Below are 7,412 nucleotides of genomic sequence, written 5' to 3' on the forward strand. Positions count from 1 at the left end.
CATATTATTAGCCATATTATGTTTATATGATCGATAGAACGACAATTACTATACTTATTACTCTTATTATTATGAATCTAACTCACATTATTAGCCATATTATGCTTATATGATCGACAGAACGACAATTACTATACTTACTACTCTTATTATTATCAATCTAACTCATATTATTAGCCATATTATGCTTATATGATCGATTAAAACGACAATTACTAAACTTATTACACTCACTATTTTCAATCTAACTCATATTACAAACCATATTATGGAGATATGATCGATAGAACGACAATTACTATACTTACTACTCTTATCATTATCAATCTAACTCATATGATTAGCCATATTATGCTTATATGATCAATATAACGACAATTACTATACTTATTACACTCACTATTATCAATCTCACTCATATTATTAACCATATTATGCAGATATGATCGATAGAACGACAATTACTATACGTATTACTCTTATTATTATCAATCTAACTCATATTATTAGCCATATTATGCTTATATGATCGATATAACGACAATTACTATACTTATTACACTCACTATTATCAATCTCACTCATATTATTAACCATATTATGCAGATATGATCGATAGAACGACAATTACTAAACATATTACTCTTATTATTATCAATCTAGCTCATATTATTAGCCATATTGAGCTTATATGATCGATAGAACGACAATTACTATACTTATTACACTCACTATTATCAATCTAACTCATATTATTAAGCCATATTATGGTTATATGACCGATAGAACGACAATTACTATACTGATTACTCTTAGTATTATTAATCTAACTCATATTATTAGCCATATTATGCTTATATGATCGATAGGACGACAATTACTATACTCATTACTCTTATTATTATCAATCTAACTCATATTATTAGCCATATTATACTTATATGATCGATAGAACGACAATTACTATACTTACTACTCTTATTATTATCAATCTGACTCATATTATTAGCCATATTATGCTTATATGATCGATAGAACGACAATTACTATACTTACTACTCCTATTATTATCAATCTAACTCATATTATTAACCATATTATGCTTATATGATCGATAGAACGACAATTACTATACTTATTACACTCACTGTTATCAATCTAACTCATATTATTAGCCATATTATGTTTATATGATCGATAGAACGACAATTACTATACTCATTACACTCACTATTATCAATCTAACTCATATTATTAGCCACATTATGGTTATATGACCGATAGAACGACAATTACTATACTTATTACTCTTATTATTATCAATCTAACTCATATTATTAGCCATATTATGCTTACATGATCGATAGAACGACTATTACTAAACTTATTACACTCACTATTATCAATCTAACTCATATTATTGACCATATAATGCAGATTTGATCGATAGAACGACAATTACTATACTTATTACACTCACTGTTATCAATCCAACTCATATTATTAACCATATTAAGCAGATGTGATCGATAGAACAACAATTACTATACTTATTACTCTTATATTATCAATCTAACTCAAATTATTAGCCATATTATGCTTATATGATCGATAGAACGACAATTACTATACTTATTACTCTTATTATTATCAATCTAACTCATATTATTAGCCATATTATGCTTATATGATCGATAGAACGACAATTACTATACTTATTACACTCACTGTTATCAATCTAACTCATATTATTAGCCATATTATGGTTATATGACCGATAGAGCGACAATTACTATACTTATTACTCTTATTATTATCAACCTAACTCATATTATTAGCCATATTATGTTTATATGATCGATAGAACGACAATTACTATACTTATTACTCTTATTATTATGAATCTAACTCACATTATTAGCCATATTATGCTTATATGATCGACAGAACGACAATTACTATACTTACTACTCTTACTATTATCAATCTAACTCATATTATTAGCCATATTATGCTTATATGATCGATAGAACGACAATTACTAAACTTATTACACTCACTATTTTCAATCTAACTCATATTACAAACCATATTATGGAGATATGATCGATAGAACGACAATTACTATACTTACTACTCTTATCATTATCAATCTAACTCATATGATTAGCCATATTATGCTTATATGATCAATATAACGACAATTACTATACTTATTACACTCACTATTATCAATCTCACTCATATTATTAACCATATTATGCAGATATGATCGATAGAACGACAATTACTATACGTATTACTCTTATTATTATCAATCTAACTCATATTATTAGCCATATTATGCTTATATGATCGATATAACGACAATTACTATACTTATTACACTCACTATTATCAATCTCACTCATATTATTAACCATATTATGCAGATATGATCGATAGAACGACAATTACTAAACATATTACTCTTATTATTATCAATCTAGCTCATATTATTAGCCATATTGAGCTTATATGATCGATAGAACGACAATTACTATACTTATTACACTCACTATTATCAATCTAACTCATATTATTAAGCCATATTATGGTTATATGACCGATAGAACGACAATTACTATACTGATTACTCTTAGTATTATTAATCTAACTCATATTATTAGCCATATTATGCTTATATGATCGATAGGACGACAATTACTATACTCATTACTCTTATTATTATCAATCTAACTCATATTATTAGCCATATTATACTTATATGATCGATAGAACGACAATTACTATACTTACTACTCTTATTATTATCAATCTGACTCATATGATTAGCCATATTATGCTTATATGATCGATAGAACGACAATTACTATACTTACTACTCCTATTATTATCAATCTAACTCATATTATTAACCATATTATGCTTATATGATCGATAGAACGACAATTACTATACTTATTACACTCACTGTTATCAATCTAACTCATATTATTAGCCATATTATGGTTATATGACCGATAGAGCGACAATTACTATACTTATTACTCTTATTATTATCAACCTAACTCATATTATTAGCCATATTATGCTTATATGATCGATATAACGACAATTACTATACTTATTACACTCACTATTATCAATCTCACTCATATTATTAACCATATTATGCAGATATGATCGATAGAACGACAATTACTATACGTATTACTCTTATTATTATCAATCTAACTCATATTATTAGCCATATTATGCTTATATGATCGATATAACGACAATTACTATACTTATTACACTCACTATTATCAATCTCACTCATATTATTAACCATATTATGCAGATATGATCGATAGAACGACAATTACTAAACATATTACTCTTATTATTATCAATCTAGCTCATATTATTAGCCATATTGAGCTTATATGATCGATAGAACGACAATTACTATACTTATTACACTCACTATTATCAATCTAACTCATATTATTAAGCCATATTATGGTTATATGACCGATAGAACGACAATTACTATACTGATTACTCTTAGTATTATTAATCTAACTCATATTATTAGCCATATTATGCTTATATGATCGATAGGACGACAATTACTATACTCATTACTCTTATTATTATCAATCTAACTCATATTATTAGCCATATTATACTTATATGATCGATAGAACGACAATTACTATACTTACTACTCTTATTATTATCAATCTGACTCATATTATTAGCCATATTATGCTTATATGATCGATAGAACGACAATTACTATACTTACTACTCCTATTATTATCAATCTAACTCATATTATTAACCATATTATGCTTATATGATCGATAGAACGACAATTACTATACTTATTACACTCACTGTTATCAATCTAACTCATATTATTAGCCATATTATGTTTATATGATCGATAGAACGACAATTACTATACTCATTACACTCACTATTATCAATCTAACTCATATTATTAGCCACATTATGGTTATATGACCGATAGAACGACAATTACTATACTTATTACTCTTATTATTATCAATCTAACTCATATTATTAGCCATATTATGCTTACATGATCGATAGAACGACTATTACTAAACTTATTACACTCACTATTATCAATCTAACTCATATTATTGACCATATAATGCAGATTTGATCGATAGAACGACAATTACTATACTTATTACACTCACTGTTATCAATCCAACTCATATTATTAACCATATTAAGCAGATGTGATCGATAGAACGACAATTACTATACTTATTACTCTTATATTATCAATCTAACTCAAATTATTAGCCATATTATGCTTATATGATCGATAGAACGACAATTACTATACTTATTACTCTTATTATTATCAATCTAACTCATATTATTAGCCATATTATGCTTATATGATCGATAGAACGACAATTACTATACTTATTACACTCACTGTTATCAATCTAACTCATATTATTAGCCATATTATGGTTATATGACCGATAGAGCGACAATTACTATACTTATTACTCTTATTATTATCAACCTAACTCATATTATTAGCCATATTATGTTTATATGATCGATAGAACGACAATTACTATACTTATTACTCTTATTATTATGAATCTAACTCACATTATTAGCCATATTATGCTTATATGATCGACAGAACGACAATTACTATACTTACTACTCTTATTATTATCAATCTAACTCATATTATTAGCCATATTATGCTTATATGATCGATAGAACGACAATTACTAAACTTATTACACTCACTATTTTCAATCTAACTCATATTACAAACCATATTATGGAGATATGATCGATAGAACGACAATTACTATACTTACTACTCTTATCATTATCAATCTAACTCATATGATTAGCCATATTATGCTTATATGATCGATATAACGACAATTACTATACTTATTACACTCACTATTATCAATCTAACTCATATTATTAGCCATATTATGCTGATATGATCGATAGAACGACAATTACTATACTTATTACTCTTATTATTATCAATCTAACTCATATTATTAGGCATATTGTGCTTATATGATCGATAGAACGACAATTACTATACTTATTACACTCACTATTATCAATCTCACTCATATTATTAACCATATTATGCAGATATGATCGATAGAACGACAATTACTATACATATTACTCTTATTATTATCAATCTAACTCATATTATTAGCCATATTATGCTTATATGATCGATAGTACGACAATTACTATACTCAGTACTCTTATTATTATCAATCTAACTCATATTATTAACCATATTATGCTTATATGATCGATAGAACGACAATTACTATACTTATTACACTCACTGTTATCAATCTAACTCATATTATTAGCCATATTATGTTTATATGATCGATAGAACGACAATTACTATACTCATTACACTCACTATTATCAATCTAACTCATATTATTAGCCACATTATGGTTATATGACCGATAGAACGACAATTACTATACTTATTACTCTTATTATTATCAATCTAACTCATATTATTAGCCATATTATGCTTACATGATCGATAGAACGACTATTACTAAACTTATTACACTCACTATTATCAATCTAACTCATATTATTGACCATATAATGCAGATTTGATCGATAGAACGACAATTACTATACTTATTACACTCACTGTTATCAATCCAACTCATATTATTAACCATATTAAGCAGATGTGATCGATAGAACGACAATTACTATACTTATTACTCTTATATTATCAATCTAACTCAAATTATTAGCCATATTATGCTTATATGATCGATAGAACGACAATTACTATACTTATTACTCTTATTATTATCAATCTAACTCATATTATTAGCCATATTATGCTTATATGATCGATAGAACGACAATTACTATACTCATTACTCTTATTATTATCAATCTAACTCATATTATTAGCCATATTATACTTATATGATCGATAGAACGACAATTACTATACTTACTACTCTTATTATTATCAATCTGACTCATATTATTAGCCATATTATGCTTATATGATCGATAGAACGACAATTACTATACTTACTACTCCTATTATTATCAATCTAACTCATATTATTAACCATATTATGCTTATATGATCGATAGAGCGACAATTACTAAACTTATTACACTCACTATTATCAATCTAACTCATATTACTAACCATATTATGGAGATATGATCGATAGAACGACAATTACTATACTTATTACTCTTATTATTATCAATCTAACTCATATTATTAGCCATATTGAGCTTATATGATCGATAGAACGACAATTACTAAACTTATTACACTCACTATTATCAATCTAACTCATATTATTAAGCCATATTATGGTTATATGACCGATAGAACGACAATTACTATACTGATTACTCTTAGTATTATTAATCTAACTCATATTATTAGCCATATTATGCTTATATGATCGATAGGACGACAATTACTATACTCATTACTCTTATTATTATCAATCTAACTCATATTATTAGCCATATTATACTTATATGATAAAAGAACGACAATTACTATACTTACTACTCTTATTATTATCAATCTAACTCATATTATTAGCCATATTATGCTTATATGATCGATAGTACGACAATTACTATACTCAGTACTCTTATTATTATCAATCTAACTCATATTATTAACCATATTATGCTTATATGATCGATAGAACGACAACTACAATACTTATTACACTCACTGTTATCAATCTAACTCATATTATTAGCCATATTATGCTTACATGATCGATAGAACGACAATTACTATACTTATTACACTCACTGTTATCAATCTAACTCATATTATTAGCCATATTATGGTTATATGATCGATAGAACGACAATTACTATACTCATTACACTCACTGTTATCAATCTAACTCATATTATTAGTCATATTATGCTTATATGATCGATAGAACGACAATTACTATACTTATTACTCTTATTATTATCAATCTAACTCATATTATTAGCCATATTGAGCTTATATGATCGATAGAACGACAATTACTATACTTATTACACTCACTATTATCAATCTAACTCATATTATTAAGCCATATTATGGTTATATGACCGATAGAACGACAATTACTATACTGATTACTCTTAGTATTATTAATCTAACTCATATTATTAGCCATATTATGCTTATATGATCGATAGGACGACAATTACTATACTCATTACTCTTATTATTATCAATCTAACTCATATTATTAGCCATATTATACTTATATGATCGATAGAACGACAATTACTATACTTACTACTCTTATTATTATCAATCTGACTCATATTATTAGCCATATTATGCT

This window comes from Megachile rotundata, unplaced genomic scaffold, assembly GCF_050947335.1.
Source record: "Megachile rotundata isolate GNS110a unplaced genomic scaffold, iyMegRotu1 scaffold0113, whole genome shotgun sequence".
In the NCBI taxonomy this organism is placed as follows: Eukaryota; Metazoa; Arthropoda; class Insecta; order Hymenoptera; family Megachilidae; genus Megachile; species Megachile rotundata.